This window comes from Erinaceus europaeus, chromosome 11 (genome assembly GCF_950295315.1).
Source record: "Erinaceus europaeus chromosome 11, mEriEur2.1, whole genome shotgun sequence".
In the NCBI taxonomy this organism is placed as follows: domain Eukaryota; kingdom Metazoa; phylum Chordata; class Mammalia; order Eulipotyphla; family Erinaceidae; genus Erinaceus; species Erinaceus europaeus.
The window spans coordinates 108458951-108477549 of record NC_080172.1 but is presented as its reverse complement, the minus strand read 5'-3'; positions in this window follow the sequence as shown (position 1 = coordinate 108477549).

Sequence of the window (18599 nt, the reverse complement as noted above, 5' to 3'; positions counted from 1 at the left end):
TTGCTTTGTCTTATCCATTTGCTATCAGAAATAGTGGCTAGCTGCTGCCTCTGCTTGGATTTGGAATTAGGAAAAGTTCTCCCCAATAACTAAATCAGGCCAAAGTTTTTTGCACAAGTGCTCAGGGACCTTCCTGAGAGTTTGCAGTTTCTTAATCCGAATGGTCCTCCTCCATGGAGGTGGGAGGTGGTAGGTTTTGCTTGACACACACAGGCTGTTGTGGTGACTCATCTTTTCAGAGGGCCCATCTGTAAATGCTAGCCATCGCCAAGGACTTGGCTGCATCATGTTCTTAGGAAAGAAGAAATTCAATTTTAAATGTGCATATTCATCATTCTGGAGAAATAAACACAGTGTGAAACTAACTAAAATATTTAATAGTCAACATTTAATAATCCCCCCGATCATATGCGGGACAAGATTTTGTTCAAGGGAACTGTAATTCTCATAGGTAGATGAGTCTAGGGACAACACTCAGGAAAGCTATCTTTCTTTCCCATAATAGATTTCTTTCACTCTATGTAGGTTTTCAACAGATTGCTCCCAAGAGAAAAATTCTGCCTACTTTGTCTTTTCCTCAGTGCTGTGGTTGTGGGACTAAGAATTGCTGAGCATTTCCTTTGTATCTAACTTGTTTTTATCTTTATATCGTGTTTTAAAAATATATTTATTCACTATAGGATAGAGACAGAGAGATGGAGAGAGAGAGAGGGGGGCCTACAGCCCTGCTTCACCACTTGTAAAGCTTTTCCCCTGAAGGTGGGGACTGGGGGTTTGAACTTGGATCCTCAAGCAGTGCAGTAGGGATGCTTAACCAGGTATGATCCACCTGGCCCCCTCTTTATATCCTTAAGTTATTTCCTCAGTAATATCTTTAATTTTTTTTTTTTTTACTTAAAGTATAAGAGCCACACCAGAAGTAAGTTTTCATCTGAAGTCACTTCAATCTCTCAATCTCTCTCTCTCTCTCTCTGTCACATACACAAAAAAATAGCTTGAACTTCAGAAAATTGCAATCTACTAACTCTAGTAGATAGCTTGAGGAAGGAAATTTTTGGAGTCTACTACCAATAGAAGTTTTTTTTTGTTATTAAAAATGTCGGTTTCAGGGAGTCCAGCAGTAGTGCAGCCAGTTAAGCGCACATGGCGCAAAGCGCAAGGACCGGCATAAGGATCCTGGTTCTAGCCCCAGGCTCCCCACCTGCAGGGGAGTCGCTTCACAGGTGGTGAAGCAGGTCTGCAGGTGTCTATCTTTCTCTTCCCCTCTTTTGTCTTCCCCTCCTCTCTCAATTTCTCTCCATCCTATCCAACAACGGCAACATTAATAACAACAACAATAATAACTACAATAATTAAACAAGGGCAACAAAAGGGAATAAATATAAATAAAAAAAAAACGTCGGTTTCACCAAGCCTTCTGCTAATAATTTAGAGGACCTGAGCCCAACTGGTGTAGGTTTTATTTGCAAGTGTCATTTATCTTTCATCACACAAGAAATTAATAAAATCTAAACTAATCCCTCTTGCACAGACATTATTCAGTGGTAACAAGTCCCAATATGAAGAATACACGTTTCCTTCTGTCTAATCATATGGCCATTTCCCCAACTGCTTCACACATGCTAATGGAGTGTGACAAGTAAAACACATTTGGCTCAGTGTATGGTCCAACATGAAATGGCTTCACAATGATGAAGTTCCTAATCATTTTCCCCCTAATCTACCACTGCTTCGGGGGGGGGGGGGGTTGGTGTCTTCCCTGTCATGAGTAATTTCAGTGCACTGATCAGGGTAAACTTGACAGATTCTTTATCAATGTCAAGTGTCTTTTGTGGTTGAGTCCAGTAACACTAAAACAAAACGCCACAGAGATGTTAGATATATGGTAGCATTACAGAATTCACTTGCAGGCAATATTTTTTGGTCAACCTAAGAAAAGAAAAATGGAGTAGGGCCTAAAAATCAAAGAAAGATGCAATAGAAGTTGCAACAGTTATTTCTGTGAAAGTCAGACAATGTGCCTGGCATAAGGCCAGTCACCCTCCCCTCTTCCGTTTACATTAGAGTAGAACAAAGAGAAACTATCAACAAAGAAAGCAATGATCTAAGGAGAGGGAACTGAATCTCAGTAGGTTTTTAATTTGGGGAAACGGTATTGCAGACCCCTGCTTAGAAATCCACCTATATTGTCTACGGCCATACCACACTGAACACGCCCAATCTCATCTGATCTCAGAGGCTAAGCAGACTAAGCAGGGATGGGCCTGGTTACTACTTGGATGGGAGAAATACACCTATATACATCCATACGGATAAGCCCACTCTTACCAGTTAAAATCATAAACTTTTGTGGTTAGCTTTTCTTTTGACTTGTGAAGTCAAGTTCTTAAACTTCACTGGCATTATCCATCTCCCAATATCTAACATTAGTAAAAACTACTTTGAAATGAGAATAGTCAAAGAATCTCAGAGTAAAATTAACGACTCTGGCTTTTGTTCCCTGCTTTTTGATAACAAGAAAGTCTTCCATATGCATCAACATTATGTCGTCACCAGGAGTCTAACCACGGCAAATTTACTATGGAGAATATTTGTTCTTACAATTCATGACAATGGTGGTACTAGAAGTAAATTAAACAACAATTTTATTATCTTTACTTATTGGATAGACACGGACAGAAATCGAGAGAGTAGGAGGAGATAGAGAAGGAGAGACAAAGAAAGACACCAGCAGCAGTGCTTCACCATTCACAAAGCTTTTCCCTGTGGGTGAGGACCGGGGGCTTCAATCTGGGTCATTTTGCACTGTAACATGTGCACTCAAGCAGGTGCACCACCACCCGGGGACCAGAAAAAAAAATGTTTATTTTATTTTATTTATTTTTGCCTCCAGGGTTATCGCTGGGGCTCAGTTCCTGCATTATGAATCCCTGGCTCCTGGCGGCCAGTTTTTCCTTATTTTTGTTGTTGTTATTGCTGTCATCATGTATTGTTGTTGTTCTTGCTGTTGCTGTTGGATAAGACAAAGAAATCTAGAGAAGAGGGGAAGACAGAGAGGAAGGGAGAAAGATAGACACCTGCAGACCTGCTTCATGTCTTCACTGATTGTGAAGCAACCCCCTTGTAAGTGGGGAGCCCGGAGCTCCAACCAGCATCCTGCTCAGATCCTTGTGCTTGGCACCATGTGTGCTTAATCCGGTGCACCACTGCTCAACCCCTAGAAAGTAAAATTATAAAAGACCTTCTTGTGAGTGCACAAAATGATGCCTGAAAGTTCCCTCTCCCTGCAAATAAAGAAAATATCCCAATCAGTTGTTAAGTCTGTGGTGCTAAATTATACTAATTCGATGTCTCAGAATACCACTATACAGAATAGCATGGAATTTGAGAACCCTCATGATCTGTTTTAGGAACCCACAAGTAAAGGATAACTAAATTCCCATCAGCACTGCAAATAACAGTGGAAAGATGTGCTCTAAAGTGTTCGGTACTAACCTGAGATTACTATTTGGTTACTATTTGTTACTCTATCAAATTGGTAAATTAGTATGAATGAACAATCCGGACTGCAAAGCCTGACTCTTCAGTCTTCAGATGGTTCCTTTGTATTATACAGTTAAAGGTTGAGGACATTGCAATATTTTATTTCATTCTTTTTCTTTTTTGTACTCATTTAGCAAGTTGGTGCTTGAATGTAACTGAGCTCACTAAAGCTAAAAATGCCCACACCCTTTTAATAAGGTACCTTTCAATATTAAACTTTTGGGGTCTGTTTTTCTCCCAAGAAGGCACTTAACTCCCATTAGCTCTAATGGCAGTTATACACAAACACTGAGTCAGAAAAATATATCCCTTTGTCTCTCTGTACTGAGTGGGAAGGGGGTTTAGAAAGGAGGGGGGAAAACCTGATTGAATAAAGAGGAAGGGTCATAGCTTCATTTAAAAAGATAAATTAAAGCCTGGCACCCCAAGTTTTTAGGGAATACGTATCTTTAATCAGGAAAGTGAGGTGATTATTTCTAAATTATTTTGAATAATACTCAAACCACTGTTTGCTGAGAAATCTGCTTTCCCTCTGTCCTCAGCATATATATTAGTTCCATTTTGCATGTTATGTACATAATGATTCTAGACAACATAAGAAAATGTCATGAATTTTTTCTTCTCATTTTTACTCATCTACCAGTGATCCAATTTTTGCGGTTTAAACTGTTGCTGAAGAAGATGCATCAAAAATTGTCTGTAATCATTACAAATAATAGCACAAAATGTTCACCAGAAGCTGTTTTCTTATCCTATTTTCATTAAAATATCTTTTCACCTGATTTGCTTTTTCCAAGTCTAAGATCTGCTTTGTAATCAGTCTTATTAACTGAGAACATAAATATGATTTATTACGGCCTGATAATGGAAGCTATGTGAATCCAGAGAAGGGCTATATTGTCCTTTGATAAAATGACTCTTTTCTCTCAAATGGAACGCTCTATCATGAGAACATGCAGAATGTAGTGAGTGATTATTTCCTCAGGGTGAGTGATGGTGAAGCCCAACAGAAAACCTTCTTGTTGACCATGACAGCCTCAGAGGGTCCCCAAACCTCCCTGAGTTTGACAACCTGCAGACAATTTTGATGAACTGTATTCTTCTGTCAGAGACAGCCTGTCTGGGATGAGAAAAGATTCCTTTATCATCTGATCGGCTATTATTATCTTGATCTTTTATAAGCAATCTCTAATGCACATGCATATAATATCCCTTCACACACAAGTGCCAAGCATAATAGAAGTGTAGTTATAGAGCCTTCTCCCTGGTTGTATAAATGTCCTCGTGCTATAATTAAGAGAGAGAGTTTGTGACTGATAGGGGAAAGGAAGAGTAACCAAACTGCTTCAGTACTATGACCCTACTGTGTGTGTGTGTGTGTGTGTGTGTGTGTGTGTGTGTGTGTGTGTGTATCTTCCTATCGCCCTACTTTAAAGACTGCAACCTGAATGAAAGTACGTATAGTAGGTAGACATAGAGAACCAGGTTCTCATTAAATCTTTCCTTAGAAGTTATAGTAGTTTTGACTATGGGATTGACATTATATTTTTATTAACTGTGCAAATGGCTGCTGGTTTGTAGCCTAGAGTGATGACTAGGCTGATACGATTTAGAAGGAAATAAGTATGCTTCTCAAAATACCTGGCTGAGAGTTAAAAGAACAAAGAATAAAGAATGCACCTGCATTGATCGGTCCTACAGTGCAGATAAAGTTCTCCAATACATTTCCTTCTTATCCATATCCAGGAACCTAAGTATGGAAAAAATAATATTTTTAATTTGCAAATATACTTGCAATTAATTGAGCAATTAGATGTACTACTTGTGTGACCATTGGGAGCCATCTCCATTTCTGGACTGTGAAGGGTAGTTCTAGGGTAGTCTAGGTAGTTCTAGATGCTGTTCATTTGGAGTTGGGGACAAAAATTTTCTGGCATTCCAGATAAAATCCAACCAGACTTGTATCAATCAAGTGGGCTCACTTACAGAGGCCCATGCCTAGATGTTCAATTTTGGCTGCTGGCTGAAAGAAGGAAAAGAAATCATCACACACACACACACACACACACACACACACACACACACACACACACACACACACATACACACACACACAGACACACACACACAGACACACACACATACACACACACACACACACACACACACACAGACACACCCTCCACCCCCTGACTTTTAATCCAAAGTACAATACAGTGCTTGGTTTTCATTAACCTTCCAGCATCTGGACTTGGAGTATTCCCACACTAATCACTAATGGGTTTTTGCATTAGCAGTTAGTGGAGAAAATTCTCTAATGTTAGTGCTGAAAGGTTAACCATTAGTTTCACTGATGACTGGGTGGTCAGAGTTAGATGAGGTTAGGTCAGAAGGAAAAGCCCAAAAGAATAGAGAATGAAGGACCATGGTTTGGAGAGACATGAAATTCACAGACATTGACCTCCATGTCTTTCTCCTAGACTCTTGCCTTGTGATGGATTTAAATATTAGGTAAACAGGCAGACACACACATACAATAAAGCATAAGCTTGGGTCCAGAGCAAACCACTATATCAGCCAGTCTTCATTGACCCTGTCCCATCAGAGGTAGTTCAGAAAAATTATCTCCTTCTCAGCACCTCTTCTATTTGCTTCTCTGAGCAATGACTTTCCCATGAGAATAATAATAAAAAAAAATTAAAGTCATTTCAGAGGGAGTTGGATTTTGAGAAGTGTTTGATCTCCTTTAAGAGATACTTCTCTGAAGTTCTGCCAACCCTTGATTATCTGTACAAATGAGGCTTAGAGAAAATATGGAAAGATTTGATTCACAGATAATCTTTAAACTCCAGTTTGGGTCTATATTTTAGTTTCTTTCTGAACAAATTGTACCGGAACAATTAACAAACAAAACTGGATGTTTCCTTTCTTCCTTTCTTTATGGTCAGCTTAGTGGATGTCAACAGAGTGAGGAAATTGTCAGAGCGCTGAAAACAAGAGAAAGGAGGGAAAAGAATAAAAATACCCAGTCTGTAAACTGAATAAGCTGGTCTTGAATAATTGAAAAGAATCTAATTTCAAAGTTAATAAAAGAAGTCCAAGAGAATAACCCCATCTTGAAAAATCCATAGTCTACTCCTACTAATCCTAAAATGGTTTGTAGGAAAACAAACTAAAGAACACACACACACACACACACACACACACACACACACACACACACACACACAAACTAGCTTTAACCTACTGAGTCCATCTCACTGATCCTGATCTGATCTATACATGTCTTAAGTTAAAAAGTACAGGCTGGAGGAGATCAGTGCATGGGAGAGAAAGAAACACAGAAGATGCTTCTTATTTTTGTTCTATGCACTTTTGTTGTTAGGTACAAGACAGTAAGAGAATTGGCTACAAAACCATACTGGCCGAAAACTTCAGAAATTAGTCCACTTCATTTTTTATGCTTTAGAAATCCAACATCCAAGAAAAGAACAACAATGACTCAGCACTTCATTTTATTTTTTTCAGTTCTAAAATTTCGATTTCCTATACAAAAAAAAATTCTTGAGTGCATTTGAGAGAGAAATAAGAAACTTTGCTGTACTTGATTCTCCACGGTGCTTCCACTCAAGGCCAGTATTTAGAACTTTTCAGTTAAGGAAGAAACACTCTTAATGAGTCTAATCATGCACAATTTTTGGCCAGAGTCATCAACTGACTGCACTTATTTAGTTCTGCTTTAGCAATGAAAATCTAATAAAGCAACTGGCAGTTTAAATGTCACAGAAATTCTCTCCAACATCCCAACTGCAATTGTGAAAACAGGCTCAGATCTCTCTCTCCCTCTCTCTCTCTCTCTCTCTCTCTCTCTCCTTCAAATGCCATGCTTCTAAACCAAACCATTCCCAAAGAAATAGCAGAGCTTGGTTGGGTTCAGAGGTCAGGGCACAAGGTGGGGAGGAGGAAGACTCTTTCTTCAAGTTGGAGGTGGTTTACTTTTTTTCACACATTAAGGCAAGAAGGACCGGAATCATGAGGCTGGGAATGTTCTGCCTCTTGCAAAAGAATTCAAAGGAGCCATTGTGTTTGATACTTTGCTTCCCAATTGGCCTCTGACAGCTACATCAGAAGCAACAGATACTTCAGTTCTACATCTGGAAAGAGACATTTTTACAAAGAGGGGGACAGGAAAAAGAAAAACAACACTGCTGAAGACATTGAAGCCTAATTACTCTATGTCCCAATAGTCTCAAAGATTGAGATCTCTCTAATAATTTACGATAACCCCCTGAGGAATGGGAGCAGCTCCATTAGGGTTTGAGCTAATAAATTTTATATATAATATATATTTCATATATATATATATATATATATATTCCACAATAAAGCTGATATTCAAGAGAAGGTACTGACTGGATGCTTTCTTTTCTCCAAACATTAAGTCTTAATGATTATAAGACAGAATCCAACATTTGTTAAGCTACCAAATAGAAAATAAACCCTTCACTGTAATGTTCTTTACTTGAATTGAGACCAAAGTGAATTGAAGTGATCGAAGAACAGGTTTAGGTGAACCATTGTCCCCCTTGATTTTCCAGAAGATGTTTACATCAAATCCCTATATTTGTGATGGGGTCTTTACCCTTTTGAATGATCTGGGTCTCAGCATTATGAATCCATCCTGACAAAAGAAGGTATTCAAAGCAGCATGGTAATTATACTCATGGAGGCTGAGAATGCTAGACTATCTTCAGCTGGCAGTAATTTCACCCACTAGATTGCTACTCTGACCAACCAGAGATGAGCTCAAGGTACTAAAGGAGTGAAGAGAAAGAGAATGAGAGAAGAAATCTGAGAAATATTAAGGAAGTAGAAAGTGGAGGATGGTGTTCATTAATAAAGATGAGCTGAGGGAGTGCGCGGCAGGGTGGTGCTCCAGGTTAAGAGCACATAGAACTATGCGCGGCAGGGTGGTGCTCCAGGTTAAGAACACATAGAACTATGCGCGGCAGGGTGGTGCTCCAGGTTAACAGCACATAGAACTATGCGCAAAGACCCATGCAAGAACCTGGGTTTGAGCCCCAGCTCCTCACCTGCAGGGGGGATGTTTCATGAACAATGAAGCAGGTCTACAGGTGACTGTCTTCCTCTCTCCCTCTCTATCACCTTCTCCCCTCTCAATTTCTGTCTGTCCTATTGAATAGAATAGTAGGGGGAATCCCCCCAAGGACTTCTAAAAGTACCTTTGGATTTCTAGTTGATTGGGAAGACACAACTAAGATTGGCACCACCAGAATCGAAAGGAATGTGGAAGGGACAGATCCCTAGGGAAAGAAGAAAAGAGATGGGGTGGGAGTAAGGGGTGTGTCAAAGGCAAATATTATCCTAGTAGTGCTTTTTTCAGTCCCTCTGCACTTAGATCACTTGCAGGAGGTCTTTGGAACTTATTAACATCCCCCTAATCCAATGACCAGAGAGTAGCTCCAAGTTGCTGCAATGCTTTTTCTCCTATGGTGGAGAACAGACCCTAGCACGTTATGTACTCCAATGCATGGATGAATAAGATCCAAGTAGCTCATAATGGTTCCTTTATTACTATTACAGACCATCATGTAAATAAGTACTGACTTAAGAACTCACTATTTACTCAATAACCCTTGATGGGAACTGTGATTCCTTTACACACCATCTTAGAAGTACATAATTATAGACTTTTCAAATGTGTATTTCTTTTAGGCATTCGTCTATAATAGCTCCTTCAAAGCTGTTAAGCTCTTATCATGTGAAGACCCAAGTAGAAAATACTTAGTTCACTCCTCATTGACCTAATAGAAAATGAACTCATCTTTAAGATGGTGCTAGCTTTCTGCCAAGAACACATGGGCGCGTGTGTGTGTGTGTGTGTGTGTGTGTGTGTGTGTGTGTGTGTGTGTCTGTGTTTGTGTGCGCGCACGCGTGTGCATGAAGGAGAGAGAAGAATGGTTCGGGCTATTTGGGCAGGAAGTCAAATTGTTATTAGATCCTCATTCACCTCATTTTATAATTAAATCTTGACACTGATAGATCATTAGATATTGTTTCTTCAGTATCTCCTAAAAAAAATCTTGTCACATTCATTTATCCGGACTTTATTACTACCCAGCGAGTTCCTGTTAAAGTTAAGTGCAGGCTGGAAAGACAACCCAGATGCTAGGACACTTGCCTTGTCATGTGCTATGGTCCAGAGTCAAGACCCAGCAGCACATGGGTGATGAGACACTGTGGACCAACTATCACTCTGTAGCTCAGTCCCCCCACCCCTGCTATGCCTGCCACCCATATAAAAGCAAGATCCACTATCAGTGAAATCATGCATGCATAAAGGACCAGAGTCGCATCGTCGTTGTCTTCCTCTTCTTCTTCTTCTTCTACTACTTCTTCTTCTTCTTCTTCTTCTTCTTCTTCTTCTTCTTCTTCTTCTTCTTCTTCTTCTTCTTCTTCTTCTCCTTCTCCTTCTCCTTCTCCTTCTCCTTCTCCTTCTCCTTCTCCTTCTCCTCCTTCTCCTTCTCCTTCTCCTTCTCCTTCTTCTTCTTCTACTACTACTACTACTAATAATAATAAAAATAATAAAATGTCAAGTGAAGTCCACTGCCTTAAACACTTTTCACTACTGAAGCACAAGGCGTAATTCTTATTTATGGAAAATAGTGGGGTTTTTTTCCATCAGGATTATCACTGGGGTTCCATGCCTGCCCTACAAATTCACAGATCCCTTGGGCCTTTTGTTTTTCTTTTTATTTTATTGCACAGAAAAGAGAGAAATTGAGAGGGAAGGTGGTGATAGAGGGAGAGAGAAAAATAGGCAACTACACACCACTTTCACTGCTCATGAGGCATCCCCCTGCAGGAGGGGAGCAGGGGGTTCAAATCCTTGCTCAATTCTCAGCCCCAAAAAGAAAAGAAAATAAATTTTCTTTTTATTAAGTATATAGATCCCACCAAAGAAGTCACAGCTAAGATCAGAAGATTGAGAGCTATGTGCTGAGGGGACGGCTTCAAGAAAAGCACGAGATGTGTGGCGCCGTTTAAAGCATATACTTGACAGTCACTGGATGCAATGTGCGTGATCACATACAACTGCTTTTCTTTTTTTCCTTTTTTTAGCCTCCAGGGTTATCACTGGGGCTCTACATTACGAATCCACTGCTCCTAGAGGCCATTTTTCCCATTTTGTTGCGCTTGTTATTGCTATTGTTGTTGTAGGACAGGACAGGGAGAAATTGAGAGAGAAGGGAATGCAGAAAGGGGGAGAGAAAGATAGGTACCTGCTTCACCACTTGTGAAGTGATCCCCTGCAGGTGGGGGAGCCCGGGGCTGGAACTGGGATCCTTATACTGGTCCCTGCGCTTTGTGCCACCTGCCCTTAGACTGCTGCGCTACAGCCCTGCCCCCACGTACAAAAAGTTGAGGTATGTCTATGCTCAAATAGGCCTAAGGATGTCTAGTAAAATTTAACTTGCTGGGTTCTAATCAAGAAGCTACCAGTCATCCCCAGGTCTGTCAAAGGCACCAAGTGACACGAGGGCAATACAGAGATTAAAATAATATTTGTTGGGAGTCTGGCGATAGCTCAGCGGGTTAAGTACATGTGGCGCTAAGCACAAGGACTGGCTGAAGGATCCTGGTTTGAGCCCCCGGCCCCCCACCTGCCCGGGAGTTGCCTCACAAGCGGTGAAGCAGGTCTGCAGGTGTCTGTCTTTCTTTTTCCCTCTCTGTCCTTCCACTCCTCTCTCCATGTCTCTCTGTCTATCCAACAACAACATCAATAATAACTATAACAATACGACAACAAGGGCAACAAAAGGAAATAAATAAATAATTTTTTTTAAAAAAATGTCCGTTTTCGTGCTTGTTTTCTCATAAACTCTCTCTAGACTTCACCACTTGGAACTTCTCTCCAAGTCTCTGATAGGTGCAACTCCTTTTGAGTGTTGTAGCTTTTCGCATGGTACATCTCCTGACTATAAATGCCACCTCTTTTCTTCTACCTAGACTTCATTAAAATTTCACCTCTTCAAGGAAACCTTTTGGATTTATCCCAGTTGATCTACTCACACACTATCTCTGCTCTAAGGCACCTCTACTGTACCATAATCACTGGTGTGTTTTTCTCCTCCATCACACTATGAGCTCCCTAAGGTCAAGGACCCTTGCACAGTGCAAATCCCTAGTAAAACAATAAGCAACGGTCTTTTATTTATCTCATTCCATCTTCAAATAAAAGCTGTGTTCTTCCCCCTTAAGTTCTGCTTTTATGGCCATCAGTGCTGTAATAAAGATTCAAACAGCAAGCAGTGGATAGGGAGAACTCAGAGAAATAGAGAAAGGGAGGGAGAGAGAAGTGGAAAGAAGAGAGAAAGAGAGAACAAGAAGATGAAAAAAAAAGATGAAAGTAGGAAGATGGCAGAATTAGGAAATGGTGAATAGAGCACTAAGAATGGAAGATGAGGAAATGGAATAGGAGGAAAGGGACACAGGTCTTTAGGAGGAAGCATCAGGACAGTGTGAGAAACTGTAGGTATACAGCACATAGAATCATACTGTAAAGGCTGAGGGAGGACCGACCTCTGAGGGTTTGACTTGACAGGCAAGAGAATTTGCATTTGGCCATCTGCTAGGTAGAGAACTGAAGAGAAAAAGAAAATGACATGGAAGCATTTGATTCTAGCTTAGCATTGGCAGACCAGTGATAAAGATACCTCTGAAATCATGCAGTCAAGTCTTTGAAAACTCCTGCAGCTATGCTCTTGAAGAATCTAAGCCCTCAGTCTACATTAGTGAAGCATAAGCCATCCTGATGTAGAGAATGAGAGAACAACTTGCAGCAACCAGCCCTTGCAGCTTCTTAGTCTCTAAGTCCACATGCAAACCAGGCACTTGTTGTGTCCTATGCCTGAGACTCATGTTGGCCTTTCTATCATTGAAGGTTCTGCTCAGGGGTCACCTTTACTAAGATGCTTCCTTTACCTTCTCCTCAAAAGCAGTACACTCATCACTCTACACTTTTGTCCTGTTTTAATTGTCTTCAAAGAAGTTACTGACTACCTGACATCATGATACTCGATGTTTATTTGTTTATTTGATTATATTGCACTTTATGGGAGTATCAAACATCCTATAAAGAGTGAGATAGTAAATATTTTAGAATGTGTAGACCATGTGGTCCCTTTCTTGACTACTCGATGCTATATTGTGTCATGTAAACAGTCATAAAAAAATGCTTAAATAAATGTACTTGGTTGTTGGCATTTGCAAAAATAAGCTTTGGGCTAGATTTGGCCATGGGCCATAGTTTACTAACCCCTGCTTCCTTAAAAAAGGCTCTTTGACTGATCTCATTAATTGATTTAAAATTATATATACCAATATAAAAAATTAGATATACGTAAAGAGACTTACTTTCATGGTACAGTAATTTAGTATCTTAAGTTATATTGTATGTATAATAACTTTCTGAACAAAAAAGCTGAAGGAGTCTGGAGCTCACTGAAGGAGAGAAAATAAATGAGTGACTATCCGATTATCAGGTTTGTAGCAGGAACACACAGTTCTGTCCTGTGGGGACTCTTAGGCATGCCTTTGTATAATGGACAAGAATTAACTAGGTTGAGAAGTCAGTGGAATGTCACTTCATACAGAGGATACAATTGTATGCAAAAGTATGGCAACTTGCCTCCAGGAAGAAAGAGCAGAGAGAACTGCACCATCTGGCTCTCACACAGGGAGCACACCCAGGTTGACTGGATAGAGAGGTGGAGGTGGATAAAATGAGGCTCAGAAAGCTCTTTTGTGCTAAGGAATACTCCTCTGGAGAGTACAGGGCATCACTGAAAGCTCTCCTGAGATGGTAATTTGGGGCATAATCAAGTGAACTACTTCTAGGGAACAACTTCTAGGAACTTCTAGGGAGTTGGTAATGAGGTTAATCTGATGCATATGAATGCATCTATTGTTTAGACATGAGATGTGTGAGTATTGTAAGGAATCAACTGATGTGATTACGTGTGATTACGGATGCTAGTTAGTCCAGTATGTATAGGGTAGGCCAGCAGTCTGGAGACCAGTTGAGGAGGCAGTTCAAACCAGTCTGATAGCAGAATCCCCTTGTTTAGGATAGGCCTGCCATTTGCTCTCTTCAGATCGTCAACTGATTGGAAAAAACAAACAACAACAACAAAAACACCTCACCTGTGTGATATGAAGAGACATCTACTCGAAATTCACTGATTTAAATGCCAGTCTCGTGATCTGTTCTATACAACCTTATACTTGTGAGCATGTCATACGTCAAAAAAGGGAAGAAATAGCAAGTGCTGGGGGAATGTTCAGGACAAGAAACCTTTTTACACTGTTGCTGGGAGTGTGAATTGGTCCCTCTGGAAAACTGTTTGGAGATACCTCAAAATGCTAAATATGGACCCACTAATGACCCAGCACAATTCCTCTTATTTATCTATTCAAATCACATGCATACACACACACACACACACACACACACACACACACACACACACACACATCCAAAGAAGCTCTGTGAATTTTGTATTTATTGCAGCACTAATTGTAATTAGTTGACATTTGGGAACAGTCCCAATGTTCAACAACACTTGGTTGTTAAGTGGTTAACACTTAACTTAAGGTATATATGCACAGTGGAATAATACTCAGTTGTGAGAAAAAAAAAAAAAAAAGAAATCTCTTTTGCCACAACAAGAAAGGAACTAGGGAAAAATCATGCTACATAAAAAAAAATTTTTTTAAAAAGAAAAGTCACACAATTAATTTTCCCCCTCTCGTATTAATTAACTAGTGATTTATATAACTACATTTTACTAGGAGTGTACATAAACACCATTCCCATCACCAAAAGACTGTGACCCATCCCTCCCACCCACTCCCACCCCCCACTGTCCCAGGAAGCTGCATGTCTACCCCTCACCACAGGGTTTTTACTTTGGTGCCCTACTTACAATTTGGTCAGGTCCTGCTTTTAGTTTCCCTTTCAGATCTCCTTAGTCAACTTCTGTTGATGAGTGGGATCATCCCATACTCATCTTTATCTTTCTGACTTAGCTCACTTAACATAATTCCTTCTACCTCTGTCCAAGATGGGTCAGAGAGGGTGGGTTCATTGTTCTTGATAGCTGCATAGTATTCCATTGCGTATATATACCACAACTTTCTCAGCCACTCATCTGTTGTTGGGCCCCTGGGTTGCTTCCAGGTTTTAGCTATTATGAATTGTGCTGCTATGAACATAGGAGTACATACCTCTTTTTGGTTGGGTGTTATGGAGTCCTTGGGGTATAACCCCAGGAGAGGAATTACTGGATCACTGTATGTCTCGAAGTTTTTCAAAACACAAACTGAATCTTTTTAATATATAGGCTGTGTAACTGATAATGCAGACTCTCTCAAAAGCCTAGACCAAGTAGATCAGAAGCAACCAATAGCACAGCTATATACAAGATACTGGGTACTATACAGCAAACCCTAACAAAAGGACTTTTCAGAGTTAACCCAATTACCAATTAATGTGATGATAACATTAACTATCGATTGTTTTTTTGAACCCTAAGACAGCAGGAACCTCACATCTCCACTATTAAGCCTCTATTTCCCCCAGTCCTAGAACCATTGTATAGGGCCCACTTTCCCGTATGCCTCTCCCAATCCATATCAAATAATATTGCACCTGCCGATCACAACCTAACCAACAGAACGATTGCCACCTCAACATTCTTCACTTCAGACTGTGTCCAGAGACTTCACGTGTGGAATGACAACCCTTCAGCTTCATTACTCGGGTGAGACCTTTCCTTTCATAGTATACTCTAATTCCATCTCAGGTGGTTCACTTTCTAACAAAGTCCCAAAACCTAGATATACACCAGTTTCTGTGAGAGAGAGAGCATATGTTCACACGTATCCGTAAACTACTGCAAAATATATACCTGAAAGCAGAAGCACACTAGAGTTTGCAGTGATTACCCCCCTAACACTTCCTCTCCACTATTCCAAGCTTTGGGTCCATGATTGCTCAACAATTTGTTTGGCTTTATATGTTAACTCTCTTTTCAGTCACCAGGTTCCAGATGTCATCAGGTTGCCGGCCAGGCCTCCCTGGACTGAAGACCCCACCAATGTGTCCTGGAGCTCAGCTTCCCCAGAGACCAACCCTACTAGGGAAAGAGAGAGGCAGACTGGGAGTATGGACCGACCAGTCAACACCCATGTTCAGCGGGGAAGCAATTACAGAAGCCAGACCTTCTACCTTCTGCAACTCTCAATGACCCTGGGTCCATGCTCCCAGAGGGATAGAGAATGGGAAAGCTATCAGGGGAGGGGGGGGATATGGAGATTGGGTGGTGGGAATTGTTTGGAATTGTACCCCTCCTACCCTATGGTTTTGTTAATCAATCCTTTCTTAAATAAAAAAGAAAAAAAAAAAAAGAAAGAAAGAAAAGTCATGGGAGTCAGGCGTTAGCACAGCAGGTTAAGCACACGTGGCGCAAAGCACAAGGACCAGAGTAAGGATCCCAGTTCAAGCCCCTGGCTCCCCACCTGTAGGGGAGTCGCTTCACAGGCGCTGAAACAGGTCTGCAGGTGTCTATCTTTCTCTCCTCCTCTCTGTCTTCTCTTGCCTCTCTCCTTTTCTCTATGTCCTATCCAACAACGACGACATCAACAACAACAGTAATAGCTACAACAACAATGAAAAACAACAAGGGCAACAAAAAGGGGGGAAAAAAGTTACCCAGTGGAAAACTGGGAAATGTTATGCATGTACAAACTATTGTATTTTACTGTTGATTGTAAACCATTAATCCCCCAATAAGGAAATTTAAAAAGAAGTCAGAAGATGGACAGATATGTGACTATCTCACTACTAGGTGTGTTTTAAGAAACAGGGTGAAGGCAATTACAGGAAGAAACTTTAATAAGTTCTAATCTATTTTAGCAGATGCAAAACTCAAGAAGAAGAATAACGTGAATTAAAAAGGCTAAGGGAACCCAGTACTCTCCATTGGAGAGAGATGACCACTTGTTGGGTGAAGTGTGCTGACACTTACATTGGGGGAGATGTGAGAATATGATCCTGTGAAAAAGTCATAAATCAGTACTTTTAAAAAGCAGGAAAAATTGCTAATCTCATTCCATAACAACCTTACATAAATATCCAGTATACTGTTTGATCACATTTCTGAAGTCTGTGGTTCAACTACACTGATACATAAACTCAATCAGCACAAAGGGAAGATGGAACCACATAGATTATACATGATTGTTTATAACACACCTGTCTGTTTTCCATAAGATTCTCTCATGCATTCTTTTTTTTCCCTCCAGGGGTTATTGCTGGGGCTCGGTACCTGCACTACAAACCCACTGCTTCTGGAGGCTATTTTTCTCCTTTTGTTGCTCTTATTGTTTATCATTGTTGTTATTATTGCTGTCGTTGTTGATGGATAGGACAGAGAGAAATCAAGAGAGGACGGGAAGACAGAGAGAGGGAGAGAAAGATAGACACCCTCAGACCTTCAGCGCCTGTGAAAGGAGCCCCCTTCAGGTATGGAGCTGGGGGCTCAACCGGGATTCAAATGCCGGTCCTTGTGCTTTACGCCATGTGCACTTAACCTGCTGTGCTAACGCCCGGCCCCTCCTCTCATGGATTTTTTTTAAAATTCTTTTTATTGTTGTTTCTTTAAAGAAGCTTACTGACTCTCATGTGACCATGTGACCACATACCCATGTTGAAAATCTAAGAGTGAATGTGATACTGAGCTCACAGAGCTTTCTTTCTTTCTTTCTTTCTTTCTTTCTTTCTTTTCCTTTCTTTCTTTCTTTCTTCTTCTTTCTTTCTTTCTTCCTTTCTTTCTTTCTTTTTCTTCTGACCATACAGAGACACAGTATTGGATCAACAGTGGTAGAGAATGTTCCATCCTCCAAAGGGAAGATGGACAATACTCTATGCTACACCTGAGGAAGATGGGTCCTGATATTGGGGCAGTTTGGAGAATGTTCCTACTCATGACCACAGAATGTGAGCTCAGATCTATAGGGATGCAGAGGTCACATAGGCTCCTAAGCTGATTATGGGCCCCCAGATCAGATCAAATTGATGGGGTTTACAGTCAACAATATGTATACCCCTTTCCCATATTAGGGAGCTACTCTCTTCCCTGATGCAAATTTCTGATCCTTTTTCCAGCCATGAAATCATCTCCCCAGACAATAACTTGGATCCACCAGTATATCATATTTCAGGCTCAGGGGCAAAAAGAAAAAAGAAAAAAAAAAAAACTAGTATAGCCACAGGCCCTTTGGAAAATAACTAAAATATCCCTACTAGCTATCTACAAAATGAAGGACACCCCAACCCTTCATCTGCATTATTCCAGCCCTTAGGTCCATGATTTTTCAACAATTTGTTTGGCTTTGTATGTTAACTCTCTTTTCAGCCACCAGGTTCCAGATGCTAGCATGAAGCCAACCAGACTTCCCTGGACAGACAACCCCACCAATGTGTCTTGGAGCTCTGCTTCCCCAGAGCACTTCTCCATTAGGGAAAGAGAGAGACAGGCTGGGAGTATGGATTGACCTGTCAATGTCTATATTCAGTGGGGAAGCAATTACAAAAGCCAGACCTTCCACCTTCTGCACCCCACAATGACCTTGGGCCCATACTCCCAGAGGTTAAAGAATAAGAAAGCTATCAGGGGAGGGGATGGGATACAGAGCTCTGGTGGTGGGAATTGTGTGGAGTTGTACCCCTCTTATTCTATGGTTTTGTCAATGTTTTCTTTTTATAAATAAAAATAAAAAAAAGAGAAAAGAATTCCAAGTGCTCTCTTATCTCCCAATTTATCACAACACTGATTAGATGAGTATGAGTGGGAAGCAGAGTGACTTAAAGCAAACAACAACCAGTATGTAACCACATTCATCTCTCCATGTCAGGAATGGTCAGCTTTGGGTAGAGTTAGCTCACCAGGTAGGGAGAGCTTCTTGCCCTG